At 36.4% G+C, this 25,340-nt stretch overlaps 1 protein-coding gene across 8 annotated transcripts in view; it reads left to right on the forward strand.

The window, feature by feature from the left end:
• Eip74EF (Ecdysone-induced protein E74) overlaps positions 1 to 25,340 on the forward strand; it is an 876,410-nt gene that overhangs the window by 185,620 nt on the left and 665,450 nt on the right. The window contains exon 1 of one of the 8 annotated variants that reach the window (XM_081752851.1): positions 20,512 to 21,497. The exons of the other annotated variants lie outside the window; for them this stretch is intronic. The gene's annotated coding sequence lies outside the window, so the exon portion shown is untranslated. Of the gene's footprint in view, positions 1 to 20,511; positions 21,498 to 25,340 lie in introns of those variants that run through there. 8 annotated transcript variants of the gene reach the window in all.

A 25,340-nucleotide genomic window follows, 5' to 3' on the forward strand; every position in this document is an offset into this window, starting at 1 on the left:
ATTTACAAGGAAAAAATCATTTGATATCATCTATCATTTTTCCAACATCTATATATTAAAAATGCTACGTTTATGTGTTTCTCCATAGCAATTCACTCCCTTTGTGAGGTCTCTCGCCTTTCGGTTTTGTGAAGGGACACGTGCAGATATAGTGAAGAAGTGGGAAGGAGAGTCACTAGAATGGTCTATTGTGTAGTTATCGCAGGTTCAACCAATATATTATGAAAATATCTAATATATGGACTGTCCAATAGCTATCCTTGCGTTGACGTCTATGTTATTCAAATACAATAAGTTATGTTATTCAGTTGGCAACTACAAACTCAGTGAAACATATCTATTTGTAATAGAATAAAAATACGACTACCGTATTTTGGTCTCATTAAGATCAATAAAATGTTCAACTTGTATGAATGGCCAATTAGTGGAGTGATATATCTATCTATCTATCTATCTATCTATCTATCTATCTATCTATCTATCTATCTATCTATCTATCTATCTATCTATCTATCTATCTAGGGGCGGATCCAGGATATGATCAAGGGAGGGGCTAAACCATATTTTGTCGTTTTATCCAGTGTAAAGAAGGATTGAAGTCAATTTTATCCAGTGTATACCTGAGCGTCAAGGGGGGGCTATAGCCCCTATAGCCCCCCTTGGATCCGCCACTGTGTATATATATATAAGTTTCTCACATGTGTCTGCCAAATTACACCGAATTACAAAGGTGCCGAAATTCACAAGTCTTCAGTAATAGCTCTGCATGCTGTGGCGAAATTAATACAGAGGAGGCCAAATAATGGAAATGACTAAATTTGGGAATCCTCAACTTAACATATTTTAGTTTACCGGAAATAAGTTAACAAATCACCGAACTGGAAAGATGGTTAAAATAAGAGATTGGCCAAATTTTGGTACATGGCCAAATTAAGGAAATTGCCAAATTAGGGAAGCAACCAATTAAAGGAAATGGACAGATTAATGAGGCATCCTAATCAGGAAGATAACCAAGTTAGAGAGGTAGAAAAATTAGGAAAGCTGTAACGTACGTTTACAATAGAGATGAAAAGTACGATAATTAAAATTTATATGTATGATATTTCTCCACAGAGGAGTTTCCAACCCTGCATGTCTGCTGATAGCTGAGCACGAGGGCCGACTCCGCCATTCCTGTTGAATCGTGGTAGCTGTGTACATCACCAAATTGAGGAAAGGATGAATGGACTGCACGTATACCAAAATTACTTTTGTTTCGGGAATTAGTAACATATTTTCTTCGAAGAGAGTATTTTTGCGAGTATTTAGTTTCTTTCTTTACGTTCGGTATTATTAACGTTTCGTGGCGAATTATGTTGCATTTTTCTTTTTTTTCCGAATTTGATTAAAACCGAGAGAATGAGGGAGTTGTCGAGCAAGGTGTATGCCTGAACGAGTGATTGGTAAGTGTTATTTTATTTTCTTTAAATTTTGATTCAGTTGTTTTTTTTTTTTTTCTGTCTGTCCAATGTTGTGTTGTTTTTGTGATTAGTTGGGTAGACTGGATTGAATGGAGGAGCGTGTGCGTGTGTGTGTGACACTCGCGGAACGAGGTATTTCTTTTTTTCTTTTTTTTTCCCTTGGGCTGTTGAATAGTTGGTACGTTGGTCGCGGTTTATGTTAAGACGTGTTATCGGAATATTTCATTCAGTATCTTTTGTGCATAAGTGTTATTTGAGGCCCATTCATTCTTTCTCCAATTTAATTTTTTTTTAAAAAAAAGAAATCTTACCACTCGGAAAGTATCACCAATGAATAAAAATTTTTCTTGATTTAAAGAAATCTTGTATTTTGTTAAGAAAATAAAATTGTTGTTAGATTTTTGTTAATTTGAAATCCTAGTTTCTTTAAAAAAAAAATAAAAATCCAATACTCTCATCAAACTTCAATGATCTACACAAGCTCCAACCTGTAATCTCTCTTCCCGTTTCTGATTCCTTGTTGTATTCTTGTTTCTGAGGTGCGGGTTTAGATCAACCTTACTCAGGAATGGGGGTACCACTTGGATTAGATTGGGGGAGGGAGGTTACAAGGTAAGTTCAACAGGAATGCTTAATTTGGAATAATTATCCAAATTGATGGGAGCATTGGATAGAAAGGTGATACTAGAAGTTCTTAAATATAGGGTGGTTCATTTGTATAAAAGAAAAATTAAATTAAATCATTAGTATATCAGTTTGTATTGATGAGTGGTGATTTCTCGGTCATTAAAAACAGTGAATGTCGGTCACTTCTCTGTGGGAAATGAATATCAAAAGAAAGTAATAAGGCTAATGTATACTAGGCACGATATTAGGATAAATGACTTTGTATAGTATATTTGTAAAGTCATTCCTTATTTTCGAGATAGTGAAGCGTACGTTTGTAATTTGGTGGTTATTAAATATTCCCCCCCCCTCTTGAAAAAGGATTTTAAAAAAAAAAATTTTTTTCTCTTCTTTTTTGAATTTGTTAGTACGTATTATTGAATGCCGATCGATTGAGAATCCTAAGAGTGTAGAGTGTAATTATTTAATGTATTTTTGTGTATCTAGTAGAGTAAGTAGTGTGAGTAGAAAATTAAATTTATATTTATTGTTTGCCTATATTGTTTTGTGTAATGAAATGGAATCGCGAGACGAATCAGTATATATAAATATGCCCGATGATGTTTTTACTGTAGATCAAACGGGATATTCATATTTGAGTAGTATACCTTCAGGTTCGTCGGTACCTTTTCGAAGTACTGAAAGAAGTCTGCATAGTGAGAGTAATAGAATGTTCGGATTTAACTCGCAAATGGCGACAAGGGGATCTAGCGATATGCTTGAAACGCCTACGGTATGCGGAATTAGTGATTTTAACCCTTGTTATACTGGAAATCCTCCATTGTGGCAGGAGAATTCGTGGCAGAGTAATCAAAATTTTGGAAATATGAATAATTTTGGATATCGTATGCCTAGTTTTAGTAATCCAACTCCTAGAAGACTATCTGTACACTTTGATGAGAGTAGTATAGTTAATCCTCAGATTAGAATAGGAGCTGTTCCACAAGTCCCAGAACAAAGTAGATTTCCTAGATTTCCATTGGAAGTTGGTCCTTCTAATAGGATAGATCAACGTACTATTAATAGGTCAATGTCAGATCAGGGACATGTATATGAAGGGAATATAGGAAATAGGGAATTTCCTAATAGATACGAAAATGAATCAGTTCGCCAGGTTCAAAGTAGAGACGATAATGTAGAAATATCATCATTAGGTTGTGTAGGAAATTCTGTACCTTGGTCTAGATTGGATGAAAAGCAGGTTATTAATTATAATTTTAAGAAAATTTCTGGAATTTTGGATGGCCGATTCCGTGAATTTAGTAATGTAAATGGGCATAATAGTTTTATTGTTTTTGATTTCTTGCTGCGAATCCAGGAGATCCTAAGTGATTCCTATTATCCTTTAGGTATGGTTTTAATGGCTTCATCAGTAAAGTGCAGTGGAGAATTTTTAAAAGAAATGCAAACTGCTATGTTATCGAATATTCCCTGGGAGAATTTGAAAGATCGTTTAATGACGAAATTTGTTACGCCTGTAGTGAGGAGTTCGTTAATTGCGGACCGAATTTATAGAAAAATGGGAGTTCATGAATTAGTAGAACACTATATTGATTCTGTAGTAAATGCTTCGAAATTATTAAATTTTACGAGATCTGAGATGGAATTAATGTCCATAATTGTAAATGGTTTAAATCCTGCGATTAAATTTAAATGCTTAGGCAACACTATTCCGAGTAGTTTGGAGGAATTGCGTAGGAAAGTATTTGAATATCAACAGTATAAGTGTTCTAAAGTTGAATATAGTAGGTTAGCAAGTAAAGAAAATAAAGATAAAAAATATGTCAGTAATTATAGCTCCCATAATTTGAAAGAGAGTCGCGCTGATAATAAGTTTGATGTAACTCACAAGGGAAGGACTCCAAGTGATGGTTGTGTAAATACAGGTAAACAAAGAAATAAATATGAAAATAAGTTTAGGAATAAAAATTGGAAAGAAAGTAATGTACAGTCGGGAACAAATAGGCGGAATTTTGGGTTTGGTGATTCCAATGCTATAAAAGTGGTACCATCTGTTGCTCAAAATAAAACGGCACCCTTGGTGAGTGGTCGTGTGAATGGGGTGAATGTGAAAATATATATTGATACAGGCAGCTCTTTTAATTTTGTCTCCGGCGAATTGTTAGAAAAACTTAAAATAAATCCGAACCAATCGAAAGAAGTTCAACTTTTTGAAGTGGCTACTGCTGCTGGTAAATTAGTTTCGAACAAAGAAATTACGTTGAACATTGAGGTGGCAGGAGTTAAACAAGCAGTGTGTTTTCGTGTGGTGGATCCGTTCCCGTGTAGTATTTTGCTAGGCATTCCATATTTGAAAGCTTTACAAGCAAAGGTAGATTTGGTCAATGACATACTTTGGTTACGCGATGGATTGCGACGAACATCTATACAATGGTTAACAGAGGGAACCTCGACTTCAGTTCATTTTTCATATAATGGACGAAGTGATTTAACTCGAGGAGATCAGCTGTCCGCATATATTTATATGTGTTTACGTCCTTCTCAAAATAAGGGAACACAGTTCTACCGAAATTTAGTTTTTAAAAATTTATTAGAAACCAGTGTTCAGTGTAATCGGTCATTGGAGGAAATAGAGGAAAAATTATTGACTATACCTAGCAGTAGTGATAGGTCAGGAGAGTTGTCAGGCCATTCTAGGAAGACTACTAAAAATATTTATAGTCCGCAGGTATCAGCGGAGAGTGATAGAACATATGACCGAATGCGATCTCCATTGCAATCGAAGATGAGATTGACATCGGATGATGTGGTTGGCCAGTGTACACCATCAGTAGGAAAAATCTTGTCTGGTGATCGAGATGTCCAGTCACGAAATTATAGTAATGAGTTTAAATTAGAACTAGTGAATCCGGTGGAGGATTACTTGTCGATTAATAGAACGGGATTGAGATCTGGTGAATTAGATGGCCATTCACAAATAGAATCTAGTATGTTGAACTTAGAAGGAAGTGATATATATAGACAGGGACGGAATGAAGAAGTTAACCCTAAATTGATGGAAAATCAATTTCGAATTTTTACTCAGGGGTTTACATCAGGTGATAGTGGTGGCCAGTCTCATATTAATAATGATAAACCTAGATCAGGCGATATGATTGACTTATTTTCAACTCGGTATGTGCCAGTTAACTTTAGTGATCGGAATGATGACATCCAAAATCAAGTCGAAGGGTTCACATCGGGAGATCATGGTGACCAATTCATGGAATCTGATGTGAGGTTGAGATCAATACGTCGTAATGGCCAGTTTTATAAATCAAAAGAGGACTCCTTACGAGATAATTTTCAGGATAAAGCATTTAATAACATCGATGGGTTTAAATCAGGAGACGTGCTTGGCCATTATACAGGATCTCAGAATTTAACATCGGGAACCATGGGAGATCATATGAGAAGACAATGTGAACAGTTAAGGTTACAAGAGACAATTAATTCTTCAGATCAGGGTTTAAATGGATTTAAGTCTGTGAATAGGGATGGCCATTTGGAAAAATTGAGTTGTCCTTTAACATCTGGAGGTCTGGATAACCATGTTCCAGGATTAGATATACCTAGTACCTCTGGTGACTTAGTTGGCCAATGGATGAAAATCGATAAGCAGATTAGATCGGTTGACAAGGGTGACCAAAACAATTTTAAGATTAACATAGTGAGTTCGGAAAGGAATTTGAATTCCAATTTAGAAACTAGTGAGGTGCAACACGTGGATTGTTCGGATAAACAACAATTATCGGATAATAAGTCTGATATTTCGGATATCGATGAACAATTTTCACATCGATTTAATAAATTATTGCGCATGATGAATAGACCTTCTCAGGACGACACCTCAGGAGAGAAACCTATAATTACGCAGGTGGAAAACTCTCACACACAGAGTGAAAAACCAAATGAAAGGACTTTGCCCACAAGTCCTAAGGATAGTGATTGGGATCACCTAGACCCTGAAGTTCAGCAATTTGTTGACGACCTAAGAGCTAATTATTCTGATGTTATTACATCAAAAATAGGATGTTTGAGAGATTATGAATGTAAAATATATTTGAAAGATCAAAAGCCATTTCGACATAATCCCTTTCCGATTCCTAAACAAAAACAAAAAATTTTTGATGACCTTATAAAGAAATTAATAGATGAAGGTATTATTGAGGAAACTGATTGTTCCGAATATGGCAGCAGTTGTTTCTTAGTTAAGAATCGGGATGGCAGTCATAGACTTGTTGGTAATTATACTCAAGCGAATTCTATGATCTTAGGGGATGTTTTTCCGACTCCTAATATGGAAGAATGTTTGGCTAGTTTAGCTGGTTGCCGTTTCTTTTCCAGACTGGACTTGTCCAAAGCATACCACCAAATTCGCATTAGTGAAGAGTCTAGGTCGATTACAACAATCGTTACTCCTAAGGGATGTTATAGATTTATCCGTGTACCAATGGGAATAAAGACTGGTAGTAATTTATTAGCTCGAGCTATGACCAAAATCTTAGGAGATTTAGAAAATGAAGGAGTAAAGATATTTTATGATGACATATTGTGTGCTCATTCAGATTTTGAACAACATAGAAGGGTAGTTCAAAAGGTATTAAATCGTTTAAGAAAACATGGGTTAACAATCTCACAGGAAAAATCTTATTTTTGTAAAAAGAAAATTATGTATCTAGGATTCTTAGTCGACGGTGATTCAATTCAAATTGATCCAACTCGAATCCTGGCAATTAAAAATATGCCTCCTCCTAAAAATAGAAAAGGTTTAATGAGATTCTTAGGGGTAATAAATTTTTTGGCTAAGTTTTTGCCAAATGTACAAGATATATTGGCTCCTCTTACTGATTTGAGATCACCTAAGAAACCCTTTAAATGGGAAAGGGAACAACAAAGAGCCTTTGAAGAGATAAAAGAGTTATTATCTACACATGCTATCTTAAAGACACCTGATTTAAGTAAGCCTTTTTTCGTCTATGTCGATGGGTGTGGTAAAAGTATAGGTGGATGGATAGGTCAATTAGATGCAAATAATAACGTAAGACCTGTGGCATATTATTCAAAAAAATTAAGTGAACCAGATCGACATCGGTCAATATACGAGATAGAGTTTATTAGTTTGGTGAAAACCATTACTCGTTTTAAACATTATTTAGTTAATCATTTTGTAGTCTATACGGACAATAAATCTTTAAGTTGGATATTAGGAAACCCTAAAAGACTATTAAAGTATGGACCATTAGTTGAACAACTGTGTAGTTTTGATTTTACTATTCACCATATTAGATCAGGTGATAATAAGTTAGCTGATTTATTATCACGTCTTTATGATCCCGTAGACTATGATCTAACAGAATCAGGTTTGGGAAGTAAAATTAGAGAAAGTAATTTAGCTATGGTAAATATTTGGAAACATCCATTCGCTCATAAACCAATTTCAGAATCACAAAGATCCGATCCAGAATTGAATCAAATCATTAAGAAAATTGAATCAGGCCAAGTAGTAGAGAATTACTTAATTAGTGATAAATTGCTAGTAAAGAAAACTAAAGCGGTTTCAAACCCTTATAAAATTGTAGTTCCTGACAGTTTGAAAAGAGGTATTATGGAATACTATCATAATGAACAGCTAACAGGTGGACATTCAGGAATTCGGAGAACACTAGCTAAAATACTTAAAAGGTATACTTGGTCGAAAGTAATTGAGGAGGTAAATGAGTTTGTAAAATCTTGTGAAATCTGTCAAAAGGTAAAAGAGTGTAATAAAAGGAAAATGGGTGAATTAGGATCCAAAGTCATTAGTCGTATAGATCAGAACTGGATGTGCGATCTAGCTGGTCCTTTGCCACGATCTAAAGGCTTTAAATATCTTTTGATTTGTGTAGATAACGCATCTCGTTTCGTTATGTTAGAAAAATTATCAAATTTAAATGCTAGAATAGTTGTTAATAAACTGTATGAATTATTTTGTAAATATGCGTTTCCAGAGACGTTGTCAACGGATAACGCAAGTATATTTACATCAGAAACCTTCAAGAGTTTTATGTATAGTGTTGGTATTAAACATATCAGGCTTTCGCCTTATCACGCTGAGGCGAATATATCTGAAAGATTCATTAAAACATTAAAGGCGACGCTTAGGGCTTATTATTCAGAACGACAAACTGATTGGGCGAAGAATATTTACGAGTTACAATATAGCTTAAATATTTGTGAACATTCGGGTTTGAAGGCAGCACCTAATGAATTGTATTATGGTCGACCGTTTAACACCCCTTTAGAAAATCATTGGTGCGTGTCCGATCAGGATGTAAACAAAAAAGATCAAGCTCAGATTTGGAAATTAGCAATAGAAAATATGAAAAGATCATGGCAAACTCGTAAGAAAATATTTGAAAAACAAAGGCAACCTGTATATGTTAATGTAGGAGATTTAATATTAGTTAAATCGCATGTAAAGAGTTCCCTTAGTGATAAGACAACTAAAGGCCTGGCGAATAAATGGATAGGGCCCTATACTATTGAGAGGTTTCTTACGAAGAATACTATTTTAGCAGTGAATCCAAATAACGAAAAGGAGTATAAGAGAGCTCATGTATCGGAAATAAAGAAATATTTTGCCAGAAGGAATCAAGATGGATCAATAAATAATATGGGGAATGACTAAAAGACTAGAAGAAAATAGAATAGACTAATTTAGATTAGATAAGATTAATTTACTTATGTTGTTATTAATGACTTGTCTTATATTTCCAGTGGGATTCAAATCTTATCAGAATGTCCTAGGTAACTCGGTATTGACAGAAGCTTGGCCAAGCAGAACTCTAATTAGAGAAATTATAATGGACCATGGTGACATTTAATTAAAGATTATGTAGATTGTCTAAATTTTGTAAATTTATGATATATTCATGTGCAAAAATTAAAGATTGAATAGATTGGAATTTGTAAAAATTTGCATTTTTCCTGAATTTGAGAGATATTGAGAATTTTTAATTTTTAAGTAGTTTATTAAATAGTAAATTCAATAATTGAATTAGAGTAAATTAATTAAAGAATAATTTAAAATTTATATATATATATTTGAGAAAAGTATTTGTTCAGTTAAAGAATTAAACTTAGAGATTGATTAATAAGAGTAAAAAAAAAAATTGTTTCAATTTTTTTTTTCTCACACAGGCGGTCAATTGTAACGTACGTTTACAATAGAGATGAAAAGTACGATAATTAAAATTTATATGTATGATATTTCTCCACAGAGGAGTTTCCAACCCTGCATGTCTGCTGATAGCTGAGCACGAGGGCCGACTCCGCCATTCCTGTTGAATCGTGGTAGCTGTGTACATCACCAAATTGAGGAAAGGATGAATGGACTGCACGTATACCAAAATTACTTTTGTTTCGGGAATTAGTAACATATTTTCTTCGAAGAGAGTATTTTTGCGAGTATTTAGTTTCTTTCTTTACGTTCGGTATTATTAACGTTTCGTGGCGAATTATGTTGCATTTTTCTTTTTTTTCCGAATTTGATTAAAACCGAGAGAATGAGGGAGTTGTCGAGCAAGGTGTATGCCTGAACGAGTGATTGGTAAGTGTTATTTTATTTTCTTTAAATTTTGATTCAGTTGTTTTTTTTTTTTTCTGTCTGTCCAATGTTGTGTTGTTTTTGTGATTAGTTGGGTAGACTGGATTGAATGGAGGAGCGTGTGCGTGTGTGTGTGACACTCGCGGAACGAGGTATTTCTTTTTTTCTTTTTTTTTCCCTTGGGCTGTTGAATAGTTGGTACGTTGGTCGCGGTTTATGTTAAGACGTGTTATCGGAATATTTCATTCAGTATCTTTTGTGCATAAGTGTTATTTGAGGCCCATTCATTCTTTCTCCAATTTAATTTTTTTTTAAAAAAAAGAAATCTTACCACTCGGAAAGTATCACCAATGAATAAAAATTTTTCTTGATTTAAAGAAATCTTGTATTTTGTTAAGAAAATAAAATTGTTGTTAGATTTTTGTTAATTTGAAATCCTAGTTTCTTTAAAAAAAAAATAAAAATCCAATACTCTCATCAAACTTCAATGATCTACACAAGCTCCAACCTGTAATCTCTCTTCCCGTTTCTGATTCCTTGTTGTATTCTTGTTTCTGAGGTGCGGGTTTAGATCAACCTTACTCAGGAATGGGGGTACCACTTGGATTAGATTGGGGGAGGGAGGTTACAAAGCGAACGAAGTTCTGAACCGACGAAATTAGGGAAATGCCCAATTTGACATATTTTAGTGTACCGGACATTAGTTAACAGATAGCGTAATTAGAAATCCAAATCAAGATATTGGCCATATTAAGTAAGGGGCCAAGTTAGGAGAGTGGCTAAATTAGAAAAGCAACCAAATTAGGAAAGTGTCCAAACTAGAGAGATGGTCATATTAGGGAACTGGCCAAATTAGGAAGGGTTAATATGTTTTAAAGTAAATAAACATCTGCTCTAAAGATCATATGGACACTAAAAAATTCCAAATATTCACACATATTCTCTTAATGAGACGAGAAAGTAAGGGCAAATGTTCTAGCCAGGGATAAACTTTATACCAAAACGGTAAGGTGCTCCGTTATTATACCTTAAATTGAATCTGTGAATTAATTAATTCAAGATACAGTATTAGACTAGTGAATTAATGAAACGGAGAAATTACTGAAAATGAAAGTGTGTTGTTTTTATTTGTATTGCGACATAATAAATAGAAAGTTTATTATTTTCAAACAGAAGAAAGTGTTCATACTTCCATATGAATAAGCCATACGTGTAACCTTGCTACTACTTCTTGTCGTGTATGAATCTACAGTTAGTTCGTTTGTTAGTTACAAGCTAGTGTAGTTGAGTTGTGGTGAGCTTTGGGTTTCTCTGGTTGTGCGTATGTGTTGCTTGGTTTTCTACGAGGGAGACAAGGTCAAACTGAGAATCACGCGTCATTCGGCAATGACCCGATTGTGAATCCTGTATGTAACACACACTCGCTGGCTTGTTACAACCCATGTATTGAGTAGGCTTCCTTCCCGCTTGTAATAAACACGAGACAATCCGTTCTGAATCTGTTGCTACTATGGCCAGGTCCCCAATTTTACCAGAGAACAGCTTCTGTTTGATGCTTTGTAAGTAAAAGTTCCTGGATCGATTCTGTTATGGACCACATGTTTATGTTGTTTTTTTTTCATACCCATAATTCCTTTCTTTCCCCTCGTTTCTGTTTACTACCGGAAGATGAGTTTCCGCAACCTTCACCGAGACGTTTGGAGAAGCAATTGTGCCACTGTAACCTTCGTCTTTTTCAGGATGTTCCTTTTGTTTCTGTGTGTGTGTGTGTGTTATTTTTGCACTTTTGTAGATAAGTAATTAGGTGTAAAATGCTTTCGTGCACGCATAGGCGTGTGGCCACTTTTCTCACGTCAACTCGTACGCCATAAATACAGTATACAATAAGCACATTCCATAAACAAAATTCATAATACAATAAAATTTGTTTAGTTGCCCAAATTTTTAGTTTGATCATATACTGATGTTATTTGTAAAATTGGCCATATTAAAATTCTCCTATGGATGTCCATTCCGCAAGGGTTTGGGTGCAGCCCCTAAATTTACCATTCTTCCCACAAATTTAACTTATTTCCCCCAAAGGTGCCATTCTTCCTCGTAATTTTATCATTCTCCCTCAAACTTACATTTCTTTTCTCAAAATTTACCATTCTTTCCTCGCAAATGTACATGCGCCCACTGCAAATTTACCATTCTTTCCCCCCCAAATTGCCATTCTTTCCCCAACAATTTTCAATTTCCCCAAATTTACAATTCTACACTCCAATTCCCCTCCCCAAATTTACCATTCTGCCCTCGCAGATATACCTTTGTCCTCCCGAAATTTACCATTCTTTCCCCCAAAATTGCCATTCTTTCCCCAACAATTTGCAATTTCCCCAAATTTACAATTCTACACTCCAATTCTCCTCCTCAAATTTACCATTCTTTCCCCCAAAATTGCCATTCTTTCCCCAAATTTATCATTCTTCTCTCCAATTTTAACATTTCCCCAAATTTACATTTCTTACACCAATTTTACAGTTCTGCGCTCCAAATGGACCATTCTTCTCCAAGAATGTACCATTCTTCCCTAAATTTATCATTCTGCCCTCGCAAATATATCTTTATCCTCCCCAAATTTACTATTCTTTCCCCCAAAATTGACATTCTTCCTCAAATTTATCATTTTTTCCCCTAAATTTACCATTTCTCCCAAATTTACATTTCTTAGCTCAAATTTACAATTTTGCACTCCAAATGCATCATTCTCCTCCCCAAATGTACCATTCTTCCCCCAAATTTACCATTCTGCCCTCGCAGATATACCTTTGTCCTCCCAAAATTTACCATTCTTTCCCCAACAATTTGCAATTTCCCCAAATTTACAATTCTACACTCCAATTCTCCTCCCCAAATTTACCATTCTTTCCCCCAAAATTGCCATTCTTTCCCCAACAATTTGTAAATTCCCCAAATTTACAATTCTACACTCCAATTCTCCTCCCCAAATTTACCATTCTTTCCCCCAAAATTGCCATTCTTTCCCCAAAGTTATCATTCTTCTCTCCAATTTTACCATTTCCCCAAATGTACATTTCTTACACCAATTTTACAGTTCTGCGCTCCAAATGCACCATTCTTCTCCAAGAATGTACCATTCTTCCCTAAATTTATCATTCTGCCCTCGCAAATATATCTTTCTCCTCTCCAAACTTACTATTCTTTCCCCCAAAATTGACATTCTTCCTCAAATTTACCATTCTTCACCCTAAATTTACCATTTGTCCCAAATTTACATTTCTTAGCTCAAATTTACAATTTTGCAGTCCAAATGTACCATTCTTCCCCCAAATTTACCATTCTGCTCTCGCAAATGTATATACCTACCTTTTTCTCCTCCCCAAATTTATCATTCTTCTCTTAAATTTTACCATTTCCCCAAATTTATATTTCTTACTCCAAATTTACGATTATGCGCTCCAAACGCAAAATCTCCTTCCCAAATGTACCACTCTTATCCAAAATTTACCATACTTCTCCCCCCAAAAAAGGTACCATTCTTTCTTTATAAAACGGGAAAGATCTTTAATTTGATTTGATTTTCAGTTTAGCGTCCCTTTCAGCAGCGAGATTGTACGAGACGTGGACCTACAGCTTATACATGAGCTCCCGCCGGGAATCGAACGCGGGTTCTCACGCCAAAAACACGTACGCTAAAAGCGCTTAGCCATAAGAGAGCTCGGTGTAGATATAATAATAATAATAATAATAATAATAATAATAATAATAATAATAATAATACCTAGATTATCAAATATGCCTCTTTGGAACGTTAGGTGGAATAGGAATGCCAGTCAGGAATTTTTGTTTCGCCTATACCTAAGATAAGGTAGACCTAATTATATAAATTGGCGAAGTTGTAGGCGAATCAGGAAGCTGTGTTACACCTTCCATTTATGTATTTATTTATTGAATTAGATTATCAAATTCTTACAAAGAATGCACATGAACGTGTCATCCGGACATCTGAATCAAACCTAGTCCATTCGATAAACATAACAACGATATTTCATGCACAAAAAATTAGGTGTCATGGGCAACGGAGTAAGTCCCTGGGGCCCATTAACCCTGTTAGTATAAAGAAAATCGTAGAATCGCAGTGAAATAGTTATTGCATCAACACTGTTCATTAGAAAGTCATGGTTTATAGTTCATTCTCTTCAGCATAAAACAAGCTTTTCAAAAGTGCTATGTATCGGGGCCCCTAACGCACTTAAACAGACAAAATTGGGAGAATGTCGGGAAAATTCCCTCCAGAAACCAATCCCATCAACTTTTGACCCCTGTGAATTGGCCCCGGGTAAAAGCACATAATCCAAATGTATCTCGAAAAATACTATAGGAGATAAGAAATGAGTGTACCAAGCGAGACAGAATAGATATGAGGGGAAGCGTGTATTGGTATGAGGGGGCTACCGTGTCCCTCAATGATAATTTAAGGCCATTAGCAACACAGGTGGATCTAGAAGAAGAAAACTGGGAGGGGACAGCGAGAATCCAGACTATGGTAGGTATATCATAAGTTTACTATAACTTCCAAAAATATAGAAATATCATTTTAAATTTTTTGTCACTCAAAAAAAATAGGGGCCTAGGCCCCTCGGCTCTGGGCTAGGTCCGCTACTGATTAGCACTAATGTATACAGTTCGCTTGCAATTGTCATAATGAAAGATTAATAGGTTGACTGTTATTAAGCATGTTATTGTTGACATCAAATTGGCTCCATTCATCTTTTGAGATATAAAAATTCGTTATTGTCGATTTCCTCGAAATCTATCTATCAAATTATATCTATATCCCTCATCTTCGGAGATTTTTTTCCTTTATTATACGCTAATAACGGGGTTTCTCAATCTGGGTGTCGTGTTCCATATGGGGTCTCGAGAAGAATAAATGGATGTCGTGAAGGGAGCTGAAAAATACATGTAATTAACATTTAGTAGCGGAAAAATATTTTTTAAAATTATTTTTAATTTCTAATTTTGATGGACATGTTCTTATATAGCTGAATATATCCAGTCTTCGCATGATGGCTGTATTTGGAAGTGAACGCCTCTGGTAGTATCACCTTTCATTTCAGCGACCACGAAAACTATGAATTAGTCACTAATATCGGTCATTTTCTACTATTTTTACTTGTCCCGGTAATTGCTCCCTGAGACCCTCCCTGGTTCGAATTTTTTTTTTAAAAAAAAACGCTTAGCCTTGGTCTGGGGTCTTGACCAAGGTATCCGTGACCAAAATTTTGTAACTCCCGGTCAACTTGTCTGGTCCCCAGGCTGGTCCCGGTAAACGCTCCCCCTGAGACCTCCCTGGTTCGGAATTTGAAACGAAAAACTCTTCGTCTTGATCTGGAGCCTGAACCAAGGTACCCCTGACCAAAATTTGGTAACTCTCGGTCCACTTGTCTGGTCCCCAGGCAAACAAACAAACACACAAACAAACTCTTTATTTTATTTAGATTAGATTAGATTTATACTTATTGCCAAATGTAGCAAAAGTATAATAAACAAAATTTTAAATAGATAAAGAATTCTTTTAAAAAAATGGAATTAAAAAAGGATGAAACTGGTGGAGCTGGTAGAACTAGTGGAATTGGTTAAACTTGTGAAACTGGTAGAACTGATTAAACTGGTAGAACTGGTGGAATTGGTGAAACTGGTAGAACTTTGTGAAAACAAATACAACGGAACCCGAAGATGGAAATAAAATTCGAAATGAACGCTAATATAAAACATGATGCCTGGTATAAGTTTCACAAGCGATGAGAAGCGATAATCAAAAAGCTTATTACAAGCTAGAAATTAACGGACGGAGGATGGGGGGGGGGGAGTGATGGCAAGAGTATGTGATAAAAGGGATTCGTAATATGAAATATTTTCTATGTTTAAGAAAGCCTACGTTAACAATATTGTAGAATGGGGGGAAAAAAAGTGGATGAAAATCTTTGCGGAGACCAACTAAACTACTGAGTGTTAATGTTGCTGGATTTTTTTTTTAAAATTGTATGTCTTTTTATTATATTTACTCTTATAATCTTGTTTCAGAAGATAATTCTGGCGAAAGATTTCATCAAGAGAAGAATGTGAGAGAAATCTCTACTTGTTGTTTTTTGTTCTTCATATGTGACCGTGACTCTTAGCATCATAAGATGGATTGTGAGATATCAAATATAGGCGAAGGTTGTCATAGCATTCAAGAGGGGCAGATATTTCTGTCTTTCTATAATAATAATAATAATAATAATAATTTCATACGGTAACATCTGTCTCCAATTAGGAAAAAAAAAAGAGACAAATCAATGTTATAAGAAAAATATTGAAAATAGATTTATGGTTCTTTATTTTACGATCATAAGTTGCTGAAATTGACTGACAATTAATACAATACACTGCGTTAGATTATACTATACTGAAGTGTCTTCGTATCCAGCAAAACTGTCAGCTGGGTTGATTATGTGGTATGATCCCTTAGCATGGGTTCACATGACGTTTGCGTTCAGACTCGAGTCCCAGTTAGAACAATCAACGTATTGTCTGTTGCCAAATATTACACCGAAAACATATCAGTTTTTTAAACTGATTAACCGAAATAGCTCAAGTGGTAGAGCGTTGGCTTCTCATTCGGAGGCCGTGGGTTCGAATCCCGCTGCCGACCATCCTGACTGAGGTTTTCCAGGGTTTCCCTCAGTCCTACCAGGCAAATGCCGGGATGGTACCTACTAAACAGGCCCTGGCCGATACCTTCCCAAATCCTTTCCATTGTTATTGTTGTTGTTGGGTATCCAGTGTAAAAATGGCCTCTGAGCTGTATCTGGTGATTGTTCAATAAATAAATAAATAAAATAAATAAATAAATAAATATTTGATCATGACTTTGATACGAATCAAAGATAGACAGTGAATAACGAGATGGATAACGGTAGTACGAAAAAAAGGAAGGAAACGAACGAATCCCAAGAAAACAGTGTTTCTTGACGGAAACTGAGCTCATCCGTGGCTAAGCGGTTAGCGTACGCGCCTTTGGCGTGGGGAGACCGGGTTCGATTCCGGGCGGGAGCTCATGTGGTTCGGATTCCACGTTAATCAGTAAGTCCACGTATCATATAGCCTCACTACTGAACGGCATGATAAACTCAAAATCAACTCAATTCTTGACGGAAACTATTTTTGAGTCAAATTATAACGAAATAGGTCTACGAACAAGCAGGCTGTCATCTCATCCTCATGAAATTACTGTGACTTTAATAAAAATCATTTAAAATCTATAGTAAACATGGCTACAACTCTTCACTTTAAAATGAAATGAAATCTTTCGGTTTAACGTCCCACGGTTATACCCTTTAGGCTAAGGGAGACAGATGATTAAGCCAAGTAAATTATAATGGAAGATTCGGTGGAATGACAATGTGGGGAAACAAGAGTACCTCGAGTAAACTCACGGACACGATGTTGTCCACCATAAGCTTACTTGTCCGGGGATTGAAGCAGGGACTCAACACACCACAGTTAAGCTCTTTACCATTAACCTACCGTGCTCCCTACAGCTCTTTAGTTTGTTAGCTTGCAGTGATTCTTTATAAAATTGATGCTATTCTAACAGTCCATTCTTCTTAAATTACAGTAATTTTCTAAAATTACAATGAACTAACAGATGTTCAGTGGTTTCATCGTTATTCTTTTACGAGGATTTTTATGAGCTTACAGTGAATCATTGGCAAACATGCTACCATACCGTCGTTAAATTACAGTGCTTTTACTTAATTACAATCAAATACTGAGTTGACTTGAATTTTTGAGTTTAACGTCCAGTTCAGCAGCTAGACTATATGAGACGTGGACCTACTGATTAACGTGGAATCCGAACCACATGAGCTCCCGCCGAGAATCGAACCCGGGTCTCCCACGCCAAAGGCGCGTACTCTAACCGCCTAGCCACGGAGGAGCTCTAATTAAATACTGAGTATCAGTTCACTACTTCATATAGTTATAAGTAACCTGCGTTAATTACCCACTACGCTGGGTTAAAATAACAAAAATAAAATATGTTCCGTTAGTCAGTCACTTTTTACTAACTTATTACTCAAGTGCTCTCTGATATCGGTCATTTTCGATCATTTTTATATATCTCCACTGCCCCTCCCCCAAGTTGCAGGGCTGAATTTAGATTTAAACGACACCGGAAGTGTCACTGTTGAAAACTATGGATTCGGCACTACTGTCGGTCATTTTCGATTATTTTTATATAGATATCTTCCCCTCCACCTCCCCCAAGTTGCAGGGCTGAATTTAGATTTAAAAGACATCAGAAGTGTCACTGTTGAAACTATGGATTCGGCACTACTATCGGTCATTTTCGATTATTTTTATATCTCCCCCTCCCCCAAGTTGCAGGGCTCAATTTAGATTTAAACGGCATCGGAAGCGATCTCAAAAGCTATGGATATCGATCATTTTAATAATTTGTATGTACATATCTCTCTCCTCCTCCACCACCAAGTTGTGGAGCTGAATTTGTATTTAAACTGCATCGGAAGTGTCACTGTTCGTCTCAGCAACCCCGAAAACTACTATCGGTCATTTTCGATTATTTTTAAATATTTCCCTCCTCTCCCTCGTCTAAGTTGCACCGTCAAAGTGAAATGATAAAAACCACCCCAGGCTCGAACTTCATCTATGTTGAAAAATTGATCGAGATCGGTCAGATGGTTCAAGAGTTGTTAAATCATAAACATAGTCACCTTCATTTTTATTTATATAGTTAGGTAGATCCTAGATATGGCGGCGATGTTAAAATTAAAAAAGACAAATTATTGCTACTACTGATTGTTATTTTTTTATCACTAATTATTATTGTAATATCTCCTATATTATTGTAATATCCATTGCAATGTATCACTATAATATGTCAGTAAATAAATGACAAAGTAGTAATTAGTTGTAATTTTAACTATCTTGCAGTGGATGTAATCTGTCAACAAGGGTGACCATCAGGTGGGGCAAGGTGGGGCGCTCGCCCCCCCAAGAGGAAATCGTACTTATGAATATCGAAAGCCCAATAGAATTTTTACATTAGTTATAGGAAAATTTGAAATTTTATTTGAAACCTCGCTTATATTTGCCCCCCCCCCCTTGGAAACCTCAACATGGGCTCCCTTGTCTGTCAATAATAATTACAGAAAGCAATATAGTAAAATTGCTACTATGTGTTGTTTAAATGAGGATAACATAAAATATAGAGAAGTTAGTAAGGGTGGACAATTTATGGACGACAAGGCGGATTCAGTGGTAGCGACGTATCCTTGGTTTGATGCTAGGTCATGTCAGTTTATATAGACAAAATTGTGTCCGTGGGTTTCTTCTGCTTTCTACTTTACTTTTATCCCACCGATTCTTCAATTTCCACTAGCATTCACATTTTTTATTTAGCCATCTCCTTAGCCTACAGTCTATACACTCTCAACGTAAACTAAATGTTTTATTGCATTTCTCGACGCATTAATAATATTGAAAAAAATGCAATGAAGAAAAAACATTATGCTTCTTATTCAATAAATCGATCAACGTATATTATTCAATCGATCTTTTAGGCGCTCCACACCTTGTAGCTGAACAGTTAACACGTGTGACTTTAGTATATGCCGCTCCTGGTTCGATTCTCGGTGGGAGTATTGACTCAGCATCATGGGGAAATTTCAGGGATACTTGAATTAAAACATAGTGACCTAAAGAGAAATGAAATAACTATGTTTCCTTCAGGCATATTTCCGGGGAAGGGGGGGGGGGAGTTTTCCTCGATCGGAGTTCGTCAAGCGCCCTTCACGAAACTAAGAAAACTAAGTTTACATGTCAGTCTTCTGTAGGACACATCTTCAACCGAATTGCGTCTCAATGAAGTCCCTCAAATTTTGATTTTACCCTCCTCCACCCCCTTCTGGACAGTGGCGGATCTAGAAAGTAACAACTGGGGTGAGGTCAATCAGAACCCAGCCTATTATATGTGTATGATGACTTTACTATAAACCTTCAAAAATATATAAATCATACCTTCAATAATTTTTTCACTTAAAAAACTGGGGGCTTAGGCCCCTCCGGCCCAGTGTTTCTTCTACACATGTTTCTGGAGGCAGTACCCCTCGGAGCTTTGAGAGTGCCCCCCGGAGAAGACCAAAATAACACGTCTATAATATAATAATAAATCATACATAAAACTGTGTGAAAACAAAATGTGCCCCTCCGAATACTGTGTGCCCTCCGAAACCTTTTTTTCTGAAAGAAACACTGCTCCGGCCTAGATCCGCACTGCTAGTGGACATTTTTTCTAAAAAAAAAAAAAAAAAAAAAAAAAAAAAAAAAAAAAACTTTGACAGAGGTGATGTGGTGACGACACATCACCAAAACTTAAACTGACCTGGCTCGTTCTAACCTTCATTTCCTATGAAGCCAGATGTAGACCGTTATCGATTTTTAATCAATATATCGGAATTAAGAAATCGATAGATCAATATATTAACGAGTAGCCAGCGCGTGTCCATACGCCACTGTCATTTGCGATTTAGAAGACAAGTACAACAACAGTGGAACCAAGGCAAGGCAACCAGATATATCCATATGAGCGTATGTAATGTGTAAATGTGTGAAAAAGTAGGGGAGGCGGAGGGGAGAGTGCACTTGAGGGAATGAGGGCAAGGAGGCGCGTTTGAGCTCTGCTGCGATCGTCCTTTCCTCAGTTGATGAGGTTTAACCTTGCATTCTAACTCTCTGGCCCCGAAAAGGGGAGCGAGTAAGCGCTTGGCGGATACAAGGTAAAAGTGAAACTACCATTTCACTGGTTAGTTTGTCGGCAGTTGTCGAGCAGTGCGCATCGTCTGTGCGAGTCGTGAATCGACACTCAACCATCGCAGTGTTCAACAGACGTCTCTATATACACAAAACATTCTCGGAGACACCTGATCCCCTTAACCCCTCCTCTTTCTCCTTTGATACCCCCCTCCTGATAGTACCACTTTTACTATAGAGAGAAAGAGAGATTGAACACTTGTTGTACGCGTGTGTATGTTTGTGTATGAGTGTGTGTTTTATTTTTTGTGCGTAAACGCAATATTTGTGCATACCACATGTGTTTATTAGAAAATGTGGTCTCGTGTTTACAAACCAAATACTTGAACATATTTTTCGCGCGCGATTGGTGATTGTTACAATACATCCCTACTTGATTTCGAACCGTGCTTGAACGTCAAATACAACTGAATCAAATTGTAAACAGTGATTTTTTTTCGTGTGAGTGTGTTTGGTTTTTATTGTGATAATTTTGTGACCAAAGAATATACCTTTTATTATTATTAACTGCGAATTTTATTTTATTGGAAGACATCTGTGGAGTGTGGCTTTTGTGATAGTGCTAACTTATAATTTTAAAAAGATATTTATTTCAAAGGATCTGGCAACATTCCAAACCATTTTATTTATTAGTGACAGAAACGTGTTGTTTCAAAGTGTGTTGATATACAATTATACAGTGATACAATCATATTTATTTTAATAAAACAAGTTTGTCCTAAATAATATTTATAACTCTTCTTTTTTTGAAGCAGTGACAAATTTATCAAGATAATTATTTACTTCTGAAAAGTGTTGTAAAGTGTTAATAAAAGTGTTTTTTTTTTTTGTGTTCCTACAACATTTTTTGAGGATTACATTATTTTGTATACTCTTTCAAATTGGATTATGGTACCTGACAGGTAAGTGCCTTCGAGTTTTTTCACAATAAATTTATTCTTGTAAATATAATTAATTAGAAATCGTTTATTATCTGCAGCTATATTTTAGTCAAACCCACTGATTTAAATTGGCATTTTATTAAATGCACACACACAGAAACATTCAGGCAGGGTGTCTAAAGATTTACAAGTTACCCTATCATAGGGGTGCCCATAATGGGAGGAAGTCGTGACCCAATATGCATCATTGAACTTGTAGGGAGGCGAAAAAACGGAGCATTTATAATTTATACATGAACAACGCTTTTATGAAAACAATACAAGTTGGGGGAGGAAAGGGGAAGGTCTTGGAAATCAGAACAATTAAGCAGTGGTGCCCACCCCCCTTATGTCCATGACGCACCCCCTCCAATTGTCTATCCGTAGGTGTTCTTCCATGAAAAAATCTTCTTTTCGATTAATTTTACCCCCTCCCCATCAAACATATTTATATAGATTTTTACCCCCCTCCCCAAATATTTCAATGACGCAGTTTGCGTCATAGCCCCCCCTTGTGGGCACCCCTGAATTAAGGTTTGTAAAAGTATATCGAGTGGTTCGGGATTCGATTCCCGGTGAGGATACTCGGTCGAAAAAGTGTAACAGCTTTCTGAGGCCAACCATCCTGAGGTCTTGTCTTCATTCACACCAGCAAAATGCCGGGATGGTACCTAACAAAATGTTTCCAGGTCACTTCCTTCCCTCCCAATTCGCCGGACAGTGTGATCGCCGAGGAACGTCACCCCTCATATGTGATGGGCTAACATGGCCATAGATGCCGAAAGCCCAGAAATAAAATTCCTAATTCTAATCCTAGTGATGGGCTAAGATGGTCATAGATGCCGAAAGTCCAGAAATCTAATTCCTAATTCTAATCCTAGTGATGGGCTAACATGGATATAGATGCCGAAAGCCCAGAAATCTAATTCCTAATTCTAATCCTAGTGATGGGCTAACATGACCATAGATGCCGAAAGCCCAGAAATTTGTCTTCTTCATTCTGTCAAGCCTCAGACTCACAGACATAAGGATGGCCAGGCGGTACGTGATGTATCGTTATTTTGCATGTCCATAGAAAATACGTCCAACTTTTTTGAAAGGAATTTAAGGAGGTGACGGGATAAACGAGAAGTTCCAGAAGATGACATAGGTAGCCAAGTGGTTTACATGCATGACGTCGATACGTGTAGTTCTGTGTTCGATTTGTAGTGGCGGGTACTGAAGTTTCAGTGATGACTCAGCATCTTGTCAATTGCGGACCCACTTGAATCAGAAACGCAGGGTAATAGCTCTGGGTCTAAAAGGACATAAATAGCATAAAATAAAAGATGTGTTTACCACATATCACTATAGCCGTTTGCATCGACGTAACTAGGATATTTTTTCTAGAGGATAGGCATTGCCCCTTACTTCCGACAACTGAATGAACTTCGCTTGTGATTAATTGGTATTCTAGGGGGCTAATAGTGTTTTAGGGGATCCTGGCTCCATCTAGTTACGCATATGGTACTTCGTCAGCTGTTTACAGAAAAATATAGACACCAGGATAATGCATATAAAAAACTGTCAGAGGAACTTGAATTGCGATTTTGTCCAGGACAATCTTAAGAATTAAGAGGGTGAGAATCTTAATATTTTCTCTTTCCCCACCCTAAGTACTACTTTGGCTATAACGTCCGATGATCTCTGCGTTTCTTTTCATCGTAAAGCGTAACAGACTTCGTTTGTAAAACATGGGATTTTTGACTGATATTGACACGTTAGCTTGCATAATAATAAATCAAAATACAGTAAATTCGTGTCAAATGACGCATGTGGTTGTCATATTTTAACAAAATGAGATTGTGTTCTGTATAAAAATCAAATTTTGGTTGGGGACACAAACAGGATGGTTGAACGGTTTTTACGTATCGTTCTCGGAGCTATGAAACTCAGTTCGATCCCTGCAGCGTGTATTCTCTCTGATTTCCAATTTATTATTCCGGCGAGTCTACTCTTAGTTCCTTTTTCGAGCTCATCCGTGGCTAAGCGGTTAGCGTACGCGCCTTTGGCGTAGGAGGCTCGGGTTCGATTCCCGGTGGGAGCTCATGTGGTTCGGTTTCCACGTTAATCAGTAGGTCCACGTCTCATATAGCCTCGCTGCTGAACGGGACATTCAACTCAACCCAACTCTTAGTTCCTTTACAGTATTATATTAATTCACGAAATGAAATGAAATGAAATCTTTGAGTTTACCGTCCCACGACTATGCCCTTTAGGCGAAGGGAAAGAGACGATTAAAGCAAGTGAATGCTGATGGAGCAATCAGTGGAATGAACATATGGGAGGAAATGGAAGTACCCCGAGAAAATCCAAGGACACAATGTTGTGCACCACAAACTTACATGTCTGGGAATCGAACAAGGGATCCGACACATCAGAGGTAAGCACTCTACTATTGAGCCACCGTACCCCTATATTAATTTATTCATTTCTATTAACCTCTAATCCGCGATGGTTTATAAAACTAGATACTATAACGTATGCTGAGAAGCGAAGGGTAACGTTACCCTAATTTCCGCGAAAGGAATGTAGGAATGATACCTTGTAAACAGCTATATTTTTCTTCTTTTTATTGCTATAACTTGTGCGTAGTTCAGAATTTTTAATATACAGGAAACATTCCCGTGAAACATAAATAGTTCATATATATCCTAAAGAGAAGTTGCATAATTATTATAATAGTTTAATTTGACGTCTTTTCTCGCTTGGACGTACACTTATGTCCAAAATGATTGTCGCATATCTATAACTGTCTTCTTGTAAGAATATAATTTGATAATGATTTTGTAGGGTACTTTTAATACTGATACTATGTGTATAATCCGGAAATGTATATTTGTGGTAAATTTCATAAGAAAAGAATTATAAATACGGAAATTAGAATGAGTGAAACAAAATGTTGCTAAATGGACAAGAAAGTTTTATTTTCGTTTTATTGTTCTTATTTACTGCTCTTTTGACATGAAATTTGCCACATACATGTTTTTGCCGATTATACACACACTAACATTATAAGAAACACCGGGCAAATTCGTTATCAAATTATATTCCTACAACAACATATTTATAGACATGCAACAATAATTTTGGACATGAGTGTACATTAACATAAAGATTAATATTTAATCACGGGTTTAAACAACATGTAAGCATTTGCACCGGGGATCAAATCTCCGGAACTATTCGCATACAGTTTCAGGGCTCTACTAATGTGTTTTGTTTGATTATATAAATTTCGGTATCCCATATTGTTTACTTCGAATAATACAGATTACGCACTGAATGTATGTATAAATGGGGCCTTCGAAAGAGCAAGAAACAATATACAACCCTTGGGCCTCCATGGCGTCCCCACAGTAGAGGAAGGGAAGAACTGTTACTTCTTTTAATGTAAAATACTATCAACGGGAGGTTGGTAATGATAAAGTGGGTACAGCGCAAGATCTAACAGCAATGTTTTTTTTCTGCGACAGTAAACGCTAGAATTTCTAAAGCCACACCATTAGTAAGTTATGAAATATTACTTCTGGCAGAATATTCTGGAATACATCGTTTTATCCCTTTAATTAAATCTGATCATATTTGTAATACAAGCCAACTTCGAAAGACCATCAACGCACATGTCTGTTCATTCATACTCGTGCAGAAATGATTTTCTGTTTTTAATCTTCGGTTCTACCAGCGATGTTTACATTTTGAGATTTCGTATCAAGGGATTTGGGAGTGCACTGACCTAGTGGAGTGTGTGTTTGATAACCCGGAACTAGCATGCACCTGGCGTTT

This window comes from Thermobia domestica, chromosome 3, assembly GCF_964235325.1.
Source record: "Thermobia domestica chromosome 3, izTheDome1.hap1.1, whole genome shotgun sequence".
In the NCBI taxonomy this organism is placed as follows: Eukaryota; Metazoa; Arthropoda; class Insecta; order Zygentoma; family Lepismatidae; genus Thermobia; species Thermobia domestica.